The following is a 13,319-nucleotide window of genomic DNA, read 5'->3' on the forward strand; positions in this document are numbered from 1 at the left end:
CCAAATGTGGCCACAGGAAAAATGTGGCCCTACCTCTACCTCTATCATCAAAGTCCGAGGCTCCCCAACCTACCCTTTCCCCACAACCCATGATATCAGAGAAAGTCCAATAGACAATCAGGAGTCTCACCCCCACCCAGCATTGAAGAGCCTACTACTCATGTGTAGCATTAGTGGAGACCACCATGGAGACCGCAGAAGTAATAATGAGGCACTTCTACCCCGCTCTTCTAGAGTGGTATCAGCAGAAGCTTATTGGGGAGTTAGAACTTTCACTAACACCTCCAGTAACAAGGACCACCCACCCACAACCCCTCTCCCAGCCCCTCAGGTATTAACAGATTGAAATGGAACCTGGTCTTTACCTATACCTGCAGAGGTGGCTCCTCCTCTTCCTCTACCAGAGTTCTGTCAAAGGAAGCTAACTAAAACAGAAAGTTTAAATAAGATCTAGAGTCTCAACATAATACTCCCAAGTGTGCAGGTTTCAAAAGAAAGTCACTTGTCATACTAAAAACTAGGAAAACCTCAACATAAATGGAAAAGACACCAACACTGAGATGATAGAGATGTTAGAATTATCTGACAAACATTTTAAAGCAGCCATCATAAAAATGTTTCAAAAAATAATTATGAACATGCTTAAAGCAAATTTAAAAATAGAAAGTTATAGTGTGGTTCAGTTGGTTATGTGTCTGGCTCCTGGATTCAGCTCATGTTGTGATCTCAGGGTTGTGAGATTGAGGCCTGCATTGGGCTGCATTGGGCATTCAGCAGGAAGTCGGCTTGAGATTCTCTCTCTCACTCTGCCCCTCCCTCCACTCATACACCACTTTCTCTGTCACTCTCTCTAAAATAATAAATAAATAAATAAATCTTTAAAAAATAGAAAGTCTCAGCAAAGAAATAGAACATTATAACAAAGAGATAGAAGGCATAAAGGAGAGCTAAATGGAAATTCTAGAATTGAAAAAATATAAAGTTAAGAACTCATTGGATGGGTTTAATAGCAGAAAGGAACGGGGAAGAAAGAATATGTGAAGTTGAATGTAGAACAACAGAAATTACTAAATCTGAACAATAGAGAGGAAATAGACTGGGGGAAAAATTAATAGAGCCTCTGGGGAACCTATGAAACTATAGTAAAAAGAGATCTAGCATTCATGTTATCAGAGTCCTGGAATGGGGAGTGGGGTAAAGGCAAGTCTGAAAAATACTTTAGAAATAATAGCTTAAAATGTCCTAAATTTGGCAAAAGACCTAAGACTACAGAATCAGGAAGCTATATGAAATCCAAATAGGATAAACTCAAAAAAATGCACACCAAGACACATAATCAAAACTTACAAAACTAAAGGAAAAAATCTCGAAAAAGCAAAATAACACTTCATCTATAGGGGAAAAGTAATTTCAATGAGGGTAAATTTCTAGTCAGGAATCATGAAAGCTGGAGGAGGTGGCACAATATTTTCTTTAGATTTCTATATCCAGCAAATATATAATGCAAAATTGTAAATATATTTAAGAAACAGTTTATCATGTTAAAGTGAGTCTACTTAATCTTGTATTTTAAAGGATTATTTCCAAGATAGACTTTTAATTGTCAAACTATATTAAACACTTTGATGCTATGGTTCTCAAACTTTGTCTTAGGAACTGTTTACAGTCTTAAAAATTATTGAGGACCCCAAAGGTATGTTTATGTGAGCTATAGTTATCAATATTTCCTACACTAGTGAGTTAGAGCTGAGATATTTTAAAAATGTATTTCAGAGTAACAGTAATAAGCCCATTATATGTTAACATAAATAGCATATATTTATAAGTATCATTATCTTCAAAACAAATATTGCTATGAGAGGTTTGGTATTGTTTTGCAAATCATTTCAGTATCTGGCTTAATAGAACACAGCTGGAGTTTCATATGCTTCTGCATTCAATCTGTTATGGCATATTGTTTTGGTTGAAGAGCATGTAGAAAATCCTGTTTCACACAGATATATAGTCAGAAAGCACTAAGTATTTTAATTTTTTCAGAAAATTGTCAATATCCTTCTTAGACACATTATCAAAGTCCAACAAACACATAATAGTTTTTAAGATATTAGCCATAATGTAGAATTTTAAACCATTATTAATGCAGTCTTGGCATTCTGTTGTATTAAAATCTATTTGGCTCTTCAAATGGATCTTTCATCTATATGTACTTTTGCAAAATCATGCATTGGTCATTTGGAAAATTCCGGTTCACTGACTTTTACATGTCTTTCAAATGTTGACAGAGTCTATCAAATGATATAAAGGACACATTCATTAGCATCATGACAGTTCTCATCAGAAAAATCTTTTAACTATTAGAGAGTTGTTAAGCTCAATGTAGCAGATAGAATTTTTCCAAGATCCTAATTTTTCACTTTTCAGTGGTTTTCCTTGAACTAATAAGATTACTTTGTACATTTTCAAAAACATGTCTGCTAAATACCAAAATCAGATTATCATAGATTGTCAATTATTCTTTCAAGTAAAAAGCAGCTGGTTCTACTCACAGCTAAAACAGTTGCACAAGTGCTTTCACTGAGACAATCATCACTCTGGTGAATAGCAGAAGTGTTCTTTGTACGTTTTATTTTGCTGTACAGAATTAAAAACACACACACAAACTTCCAGGGTTAAGGTATAATAAAATTAAGAATATTAATTAATTAATTAATTAATTTATTTATTTTTTACCACTTCAACAAGGTCGTGCTTAAGTAAAGCTGAAAATTTTTGTTTGTTCTTGAAACTGTGGGACAGTGAAGGATGCAATGATTGCTATTATAGTTAGGTGTCACTGCCTTGATTTCTAAAATGGAAACAAGTTTACCCATTATTATTTGGCAGCACCACTATAAACATCTGCACAGTGAACAGACGAAATAACATTTTATATTATTATGAAAGTATTTTTTTATCTCCTGAACTTTCTCAATGTGTTACCAGGACCCCTAAATGTCCCCAGATGACTACTCTGAGAACCACTTGGCTAATGTTTATTTAGCCAGTTTCTATTAGATCTGTAAGCAAGGGTACATTTAACATATTTCCACTTTTTTCTCTCTTTCTCCACCAATAGACTTTGATCAATAGTGCTATCTTTCTTCATATTTACTTTTATACTGTTAAATGTGTTTAAACATCTATTAATTGATCTGCCAGCATTAAATGATATCCTTTGACTCCAGAAATTACAGATGAGGTAATGAGTAAAACTACTTTACCTGTAACCTTCCCCCTCTTTCCTGACAAATTTTTATTAGTTCCATCATTTCTGCATTTTCAGAGTACAATTGTATTTTGTTCTCTCCCTCCAATCTTTTCCTCTGTTTTAGCCTTTGTGCTCATTGCCACTTTCTTTGCCACAGTTTTCCTATGTATCAATTCACTACACAAAGTATATCTCAAGAAGTACTTTCCCTGAGTTTTTGTAGGCATTTTTTGAAAGGTAATTTGGCTACATATTAAAACCTTTGTGTAGGGGTACCTGGGTGACTCAGTCACTAAGCATCTGGCTTCAGCTCAGGTCATGATCCCAGGTTCCTGGGATCTGAGCCCAGCATCGGGCTCCCTGCTCGGCAGGATGCCTGCTTCTCCCTTTCCCACTCCCCTTGCTTGTGTTCTCTCTTTCACTGTGTCTCTCTCTGTCAAATAAATAAATAAAATCTTTTAAAAATAATAAAAAAATAAAAACTTTGTGTAAACTTTCTTTTCTTGAATATGTATCTTGTACTCAAGAAACTTGTTATCCTGTAGCTTTCTGATGTTAAATATTGTGGTGGAGAAATGTAAGACCAGCCTGCTTTTCCTTTTACAAGTGAGGTGGTGTCTTTGTCTGGCTTCCTTAAGGATTCTTTCTTCATTTTTGAAGTCTAGAATCTTTGAAATGATATCTTGGGTTGATCATGCCATTCAGTTTTGCCTAGTACTCATGGTGTTCTTTCATTACATAAATCTTTTATGTAATGAAATTTTTATTATAAATTTAAAAATTTTTCTGGTCCATTACTTTGGATGTCTTTGAAACTCAGTTGTATACAGATCTTTCTACACTTATGTGGGGTTATTTCCTGATAATACCACTGTAACTTGAAAATACCAAAAAATCAAAAATGCATTTAATACTCCTAACTTACTGAACATCATAGCTTAGCCTAGCCTACCTAAATGGGCTCACAACCATTACATTAGTGTATAGTTGGGCAAAATCATCCAACACAAAGCCTACTTAATAATAAAGTTTTACATAGCTCATGTAATTTACTGAGTACAGTGCTAAAAGTGAAAAGAGAAATGATTATCAGGTACTGAACGGCTGTAAATAAATGGGTTGTCTACCCTTGTGTTTGTGTGGCTGACCAGGAGCTGAGGCTAGATGCTACTGCCCAATAGCACAGAAGAGCATCATACCACTTGCTATCCTGGGAAAAGATCCAAATTCAAGTTTTGAAGTTCAATTTCTATTGGATGGCTATTTCTTCCACACCATCGTAAAGTTAAAAAAATCTTAAATCGAATCACCATAAATTAGGGAATGTCTACATATCAGAACTCCTTTATCTTCTTTTTCTAGCATTTCTCTCCAAATCTTTTATGATTTTTTACTTCTTTTTTAAAGTTTCCAATCTCTATTTTCTATGCCCCTTTCTGTGTTTCTCATGAAAAACTTAGAGGAACACTATGCACTTTATTTCAGTGAAATGAGTATAGGAATCTTTCTCTTTTTTTAGTCAAGCTCAGCAAAAACATAAAACTATATGAGGTTCTAGGAATCAGCAGTCAGTGCTCAGTAGTGTCTCATATCCCAGAATACTTATTTCCTTATTGACATTGAAAGATTATATTTCCAAAAACTTAGAGCAGATCTGGAAGTTTATCTTTCTCTCTTCCCAATATTGATAATAATGGTCGTAGAGATGTATGGTGTGTTTGAAGCAATAGTTTTTTAGGTTTCTCAACTCTGCAGATCCAGTTCTTATGTGTATGAAATTCAAAGATCTAGTCCTGTTACCATAGATCCAAACTCTGATCTCCAGTCCAGCTTACCTATAATAAAGCTAGTGTTTGGAAGTGTCAGACTCACATTTCTCTGTTGTTTCTCAATTTATTTGGCTATGAGAAGCAAAGTGAGAATGATGCCTCTGATCTTCAAAACTCCTGTCCCCTGTAAATTCTTCCACCCAAGCTTCAGTTCTATCAGATGTAAAAGGTGATTTAAAAAAAATATATAGGGGTGCCTCTGTGACTCGGTTGAGTGTCTGACTCTTGATTTTGGCTCAGGTCATGATCTTAGGGTCATGAGATCAAGCCCCCTGTCAGGCTCGATGCTGAGCTTAGGATTCTCTTTCTTCCGCTCCCTGTACCCACTTTTTCTGTCTGTCTCTCTCTAAAAAAAAAAAATATATATATATATATATATATATATATATATATATATTCCCATCCTAAATATATTCCCATCCTAATCCTAAATATATTCCCATCCTAAATATATTCCCATCCTAAAATTCCCATCCTAAATATATTCCCATCCTAATCCTAATCCCATTCCTTAAGCTCATGATATTTACTTAACAAATACTAGCAGCTACCACTTCCTCCACCCAAATATACACTATACTTTCTCTAAAAGAAAAGAGACAGTTTCTTTAGACCCAGCTGTCATTTCAGAATTTGACTTGTAGAAATTTTTACACAGATATTTGCTGTATGTTATATTCAGACACTATGCTAGATTCTTAGAATTCAGAGAGGAAAGATATTGTCCTTTCCCTCAGAAAGTTTAAGGCGAGGGTATGTGAGTAAAAAATGACAAAGAAATTATTTGGCAGTGTAATAAGTGTTTTCACCGAGTTATACCCAGAAGGCTAGGAAAAAGATCATCTAATAAGCTGAAAGAGGAGAAGATTTCTCAGAAAAGGTAACATTTCAGCTGCAGAAGGAAAATATTGTAGAATGATATGAGTGTCAAGCCACTCAAATAACTATAAGTAATTCAATATGATAGGATAAAAGGATGGACATATGGAGAAGTGGTGCTGGAAAAGTAGACAAAGTAGTTACCACAGGGTCTTCTATGAAGTGATTAAGCTATTTGAACTCCATGCTGAAGGCACAGTGGAGTCAGTAAGGATTTTGAGCAGTTAAAAAAAAAAAGCCATTTTGCTGTTTCTGAAGGTTTACTGTGGTTATAGCATGAGACAATGGACTGAAGTAGGACATTAACTATAATTCTATTAAGGAGTTTGGTGGAAAATATTGGACTAAGGTAGTGGGAATGAAGGAATAGAAATGAACTTGCAAATTATTAAGGAAAAATAATTGGCCAAACTTAGTGATTATTTAAGCGAGCAGGATGAAGGAAGGAGAAGGTCAAAAATACATCTAGATTTATGGCATAGATGACTCAACTGATGATGAGGGGAAAGGTTTTTGTTGAAAGATGAGGTTTTAGTGTTAGAATTCATGCCTTTATTTTGCATTATTAATTAGCTTTTTATTTTAAATAGACTTAATTTTATAGATTTTATACATATATAGTATAGCATACTATGTGTGTGTGTATATATATATATATATAAAATATGATAGGTTTAAATGTATGAAAAAAATTAAAGAGATGATACAGATAGTTCCCATATACCCCATATCTAGTTTTTTCTATTATTAACATCTTACAGTAATATGGTACATTTGTCACAAATAATAAACTAGTATGATACCTTATTAAATATGTACATTTTCAGATTTCCTTTGTTTCTACTTAATGTCCTTTTGTTGTTTAGGAATTCTATCTGGGATAGTCATTAGGATTAGTCATTATTTCTCTTTAGGCAACTCCTGGCTATGACAGTTTGTCAAACTCTTCTTGGTTTTGATGACCTTGAAATTTTTGAGAAATGCTGGTTAGGTATTTTGTAGAACATTCCTGTCTGATGTCTATTTTCTCATGATTTTACTGAAGTTAAAAGTTTTGGGGAAGACCATACAGGTAAAGTGCCATTCTCATGATATTGTATCTTTTGATATCAACATGACTAGTGATAAGTCATGATAAGGAACAATGATACTAAATGCTACTAAATTTGATCACCTGGATGAAGTAGTGTTTTTCAGGTTATAGTCCACTATAGCCCACTGTAAAATTACTTTCCACACCACCCCCCCTTTTTATACACTATTTTTTTTAAAAAGTCACTATTTGCAGCCCACACTTAGGAAGTGAAAAGTTCTTTGAGGACAGAGTATCTACATAAATTATGTGGAATTGTTATGTAACACATATTTGTCTCTTCTCCCCACCTAATTATTATATCATTTATTTATATCAGTATAGACCCTTATATGTTTAGTTTATATTTTGGTTTATAATCCAATACTTTTGGGGGGGCTCAAATTGTTTCACTTTTGGCCATTGAAAACCCTTTTGGTTGGCACATATATCCCATTGACATACCTGCATCATTTTTTTTTTTTTTTTGAGTACTTCTTTACTTTCTGAAACTATAAAATACTCTAGGCTCATTTCATTTCCTGTCCCTTTTTTTCCAAGGAGCCCTGGTTTCTTTTATAAGAGAACAAGGGAGTATGTATACACACTAACCCACAGCTATACACATATCCATAAATACTTCTATTATATCATATTCATCACTATCTATATTAAGTTAACATATCTATTGTTATTATTACCACAGAGATCATTCTAACCTTTCCCCTTTGCTTGTCTGTGACTTCCCACTCCAACAAGAGAAACTTGATTCCCACCCTTTGCCATCCATTTAGGTAATTGTTTATTCTAGTATATATGTATACTGGTTTCAGAACGCTTAACCTCCACACTTTTGGGAAACATCTTTATTAACTAGAAGATAGTGCTAATGTGCAGTTCCTTTTGACTTTAGTCTTTTAGACTCCATTCATTTCTCAAAGTACTTAGGTCATCACCTCTTCCCTCCCATCCATTTCAATGACATTCCTTCATGCATTGTTATACAGTTAGATTCTTTTGTCATGATATGTATTCAATCCACATTCCTCACTCTTCTGAATGACTTGTTTAAACTTACATTAATTCATGTTCACTTCTTCAGCTGTAAAATTTTGCAGGTTCTAAAAATACATAGTGTCTGTAACCATCATTACAGTATCGTATACTATAGAATGGTTTCATTATACTAAAAAAATCCTGGAACTTCATCTATTCAACTCTCTCCAGAACCCTGAGCCCGTGGCAACCACTGATCTATTTATCATCTCTACAATTGTGCCTTTACCAGACTGTCATATACTTGGAATCATATAGCATGATATCTTTTCAGACTTTTTATATCCAGCTTAGCTTTTTCTTCTTCTTCTTCTTTTTTTTTGATGAGCACTTTAATTTTTTTATTGTTATTTTCAACATATAATGTATTATTTGTTTCAGGGGTATAGGCCTGTGATTCATCAGTCTTACAAAATACACAGTGCTTAGCTTCTCACTTAGCATTACGCATTTAAGATTCCTCCATGTCTTTCGTGGCTTAACAGCCCATTTCTTTGTATCACTAAATGATAATTCATTGTATAGATGTACCACAATTTATCTGTTCACCTGTTGAAAGATATCTTGGTTGTTCCTAGTTTTTGATAATTATGAATAAAGCTCCTATAAACATATGCATGCAGGCTTTTGTGTAGACACTGAGTTTTCAAACCAGCTAAGTTAATACCTAAGAGAGTGGTTGTTTGTTGTAAGACTATGTTTAGCTTTGAAAGAATCTTCCAAACTATCTTCCAAAGTGACGATACTATTTTCTATTCCTATTAGCAATGAATAAGAGTTTCTGTGAGTCCACATTCTCACCAGCAATTGGTATTGTTAGGTTTTCAAAATGTTATTTTATCTATTCTATTAGGTACGTAGAGATATTGCATTATTTGCATTTCTCTAATAACAAATGTTGAGCCTCTTTCCATGTATTTATTTTCCATTTATATATCCTGGTGTGTTTAATCAGATTTTTTGCCTATTTTAAAGGAGTTGTTTTCTTATTGTTTAATTTTAAGAATTCATTTTATATTTTGAATATAATTCCTTTACCAGATGTTTTGTGAACATATTTTCTCCCAGTCTGTAACTTCCCTTTCCTTAAGTTTAATTTCAAGTAGCCAACATATAGTATAATGTTAGATGTAGAGTTCAGTTCATCATCTGTTGTATATAACACCCAGTGCTCATCACATCATGTGCCCTCCTTAAAGCCCATCACCCAATTACCCCATACTTCCACTCACCTCCCCCCCAGGAACCTTCAGTTTATTCCCTGTAGTCTTTCATTGTTTGTCTCCCTCTCATTTCTTCCCAGTTTTCCCTCCCTTCACCTATGATCCTCTGTGCTGTTTCTTATATTCTGTGTATGAATGAACCCATATTATAATTGTCTTTCTCTGATTGACTTATTCTACCCAGCATAATACTCTCCAGTTCCATCCACATCAATATAAATGGTATGATTTCATCCTTTTTGATGGCTGAGTAATATTCCATAATGTATATTGTGCTTCAGCTTGTCTTTTCATTCTTTAATGGCATCTTTTATAGGAAAGGAAGTTTTAAATTTTACTAAGGTACAATTTAGCACTTTTTTTCATCATAAATCATGCTTTTAGTGCTTTGCCTGAAAGTCTATCACCAAACAAGTCTGAATAGATTTTCTCCTGTTTTTTCCCTAGAAGTTGTATAATTTTGCCTTTCACATTTAGTTATATAATCCATTTTGTGTTAATTTTGATATAAGATATAAAGTCTGTGTCTATGTTCATTATTTTGCTTGTGGACATACAATTGTTCAGTACCATCTGTTAGAAAGGCTATCTTATTTTCAATGAATTACCTTTGCACTTCTGTGAAAGATCAGTTGACTATATTTGTATGAGTTTACAGGTAGGCTCCATTCTCTTCTATTGATATATGTTCCTATTGTTTTACCAGTACTATGCTACCTTGAGTATTATAGCTTTTTAGTAAGTCTTGAAATGTAAAGGTATGAGTCCTTTTTGCTCTTCTGCAGTATTATATGATTCTTCAGGTGTTTTGCCTTTTCATAAACATTTTAGAATCAGCTTCTTGATTCTTACAAAATAGTTTGCTGAGATTTTTATTTGAAAGTGTTGAATCTGTAGATTAAGATGGGAAAAATTGACATCTTAACAACATTGTGTCTTTCAATCCATCAGGATGGAATCTCTCTCCATTTCTTTAGATCTTACTTGATTTCTTTCATTAAACTTTTTCATTTTCTACGTACAGAGCCTATACGTATTTTATTAGATTAATGCCTACACATTTCATGTTGGAGGGTTATTGTAAATGTTTTTACTTAAATTTCAAATGTTAATTGTTTATTGTTGGTATATTAAAAAAAAAAATCGACTTCTGCATATTGATCTTCTATCCTGTTATACTCACTTATTGGTTCCAGGAGATTGTTTTGTAGATTCTTTGATGTTTTCTACATAGAAAATCATATCATTTGCTAATAACAACAGTTTTATTTCCTCTTTTTCAATCTGCGCGCGTCCCCCCGACCCCCGCCCAATGCATTCCTAGAACCTCCAATATGTTGTTAAGTAGGCACGGTTAGAAGGAGTATACTTAGTTTATTTCTTATCTGAGGGGGAAAGCATCTAGTCTGTCACCATTAAGTATGATGTTAGCTATAAGTTTTTTGTAGATGTTCTTTATCAAGTTCAGGAAGCTTTCATTTATTTTTAGTTTGTTGAGAGTTTTATCATTAATTTATTGGATTTTGTCTAGTACTTTTTCTGTGTCAGTTGGCATGATCATGTGATTTTCCTTCTTTAACTTAATATGATAGATCACATAAATTGGTATTATCATGTTGAAGCAACCTTTCATAGCTGGAATAAATTCCACTTGGCTGTGGTATATAACTTTCTTTATACAATACTGTATTTGATTTGCTAATATTTTGTTCAGACTTTTTGCACTGGTTTTTCTTTAATTTTATTATTCTTTAGTTTTCTTGAAATGTCCTTAACTGGCTTTGTTCTTATGGTAAATGCCAGACCTTATGAGTTAGGAAGTGTTCCCTCTGCTTCTATTTTATGGAAGAGATTGTAGATAATTGGCATTATTTTTTCTTTAAATGTTCAGGAGAATTCACTAGTGAAGCCATTTAAGCCCTTGGACATTACTTTTTAGAAGGCTAGTAATTATTGACTCAATCTGTTTAAAAGGCATGGGCCATTAAGGTTATTTTTTTTACCTTATGTGAGTTTAGTAGTTTGTCTTTCAAAGAATTGGTGCATTTCAACTAAGTTAATAAATTAATTTGCATTTCCCTATGATATTTTTAATGTCCGTAAGATCAATAAGGATGATCCTTCTTTCATGTCTGATACTGAAATGTGTGTGTGTGTGTGTGTGTGTGTGTGTGTTTGGTATATCGATCTGTCTCTGTCTTTTCTAGTTAGACTATTCAGAGTTTTATAAATTTATCAATCTTTTTAACAAACCAACTTTTGTGGTTTTTTTTTTTACATTCTCTATTTTTTTCCCATTTTCCATTTCATTGACTTCTCTAATTTTTTTAATCATTTCTTTTATTTTGCTTGATTCAGACTTATATTGCTCTTTTTTTTCAGTTTCCTAAGCTGAAAGCTTAGGTTATCAATTTTAGATTGTTCTTCATTTTAAATATATATGCTTTTAATGTGGTAAATTTCTCTTGAGAATTTTGTAACCCATTAGTTATATAGATACATGTTCATTAACTTCCAATTTTTTTTTCTCAACTATCTTTTAGTCATAGATTTCTAGTTTGATTCCATTGTGGTCTGAGAGTAAACACTGTATGATTTTTATCCTTTGAATTTGTTGAGAGTTTTATGGCCCAAAATATGGTCTATCTGGGTGAATATTCCATCTAAGCTTAAGAAGAATGTATATTCTAGTGTAGTTAAATGGAATATTCTATAAAGTATCAATTAGATTAAGGGAAAGAGGAAGATGTTCCTAAAAAAAAACAAAACAAAAAAAAAAAACTGAGAAAGAATCTGATATTAGGTGCTGTGAGGCCAATAAATGAATAGATCAAGATTGAAAATGAAATAAATCAAGATCCAGATCAGTGAGTTTATGGTCACTATACTATGTCCTGGGCTGAGGAAGGAAGGATGGATGGATGGAAAGAAAGAGAGGGAAAGGGAGAAAAGGAAGGCAGAAGGTAGGAGAGTGGGAATAGAGAATAAGAATAGAGGAAATTAAGATTTTCAGAGTTGAAGAATGGTAAGTGTTTTTATTGACAACAATATATTAAGAGAAGGAAGACATTTTGTGAGTGTGTGTGTGTGTGTGTGTTTGATGGGGTTTGGAAATGAAATATATTCAAAAGGTCTTAAAGATATTAATTTTCATCCGTATTTGTAGTTATTGTTAAATTATACCTGGAGCTACAAACTGAAGAATGATTTTTAAATGTTCCCAGAACTTTGTATCCATTTTCTGGCCACTCTCAGATAGAAATTACAATTTATCCAATAAAATACAGCAATATGATTTGACACTAGTTAATAGTTTCTGCTTTGGGACTGGATACAAAACTTTTCCCCATCATGACCTTTTACTTTCCAACCCTTGGTATTTTCCTTTAGTCTCTGCAATCCCAATCCATTGTACACTTCCCACTCCCAGATCCCTGCTCCTCCACAGCCTTATTGCAATTAGCTTCAATTATCTTTCTTCTCCGCTGGCTCCTCACACTAAGCCCTTTAGCCATCTTTCGCAGTGCTTTTAGAAACCTCCATTTTGCTGGTAATCAATTTTCTCTTCCACCTCGACTTTTTTTTTTTTTTCCTTTAAATAATCTTTCCATCTTTTTCATTAAACTGGTACTTGGACTTCACCTAATTATACCACCACTGCTTGCTATTCTCTGGAACCATGCTCTAATCTATAAAATTCATACTGTTCAATGGCAGCTGCTACTTAGCAACTTCATCTTTACCACAGTGATTTATGTGCTGCCCCCTTCTGACTTCTCAGGGACATTAACAGCTAACTCACTAGAACCTTCTCCACTCCATCAAGCTGGATAGCTTTTGATGTGTCTACAACTGATCCATTTAATACCTAACCCTTTCATTCCTGTGACCTTCTCTCTTTTAGTGGCCATTCCTTCCCATCCCTATTAGCGACACACATATTTGGCTACACTTAGAACATGTTATCATCCAAAGGTAATTTAAACAAGTTTTAACTGGAAGTTCTCCTGGCC

This window comes from Neovison vison, chromosome 12 (genome assembly GCF_020171115.1).
Source record: "Neovison vison isolate M4711 chromosome 12, ASM_NN_V1, whole genome shotgun sequence".
Taxonomy (NCBI): Eukaryota; Metazoa; Chordata; class Mammalia; order Carnivora; family Mustelidae; genus Neogale; species Neogale vison.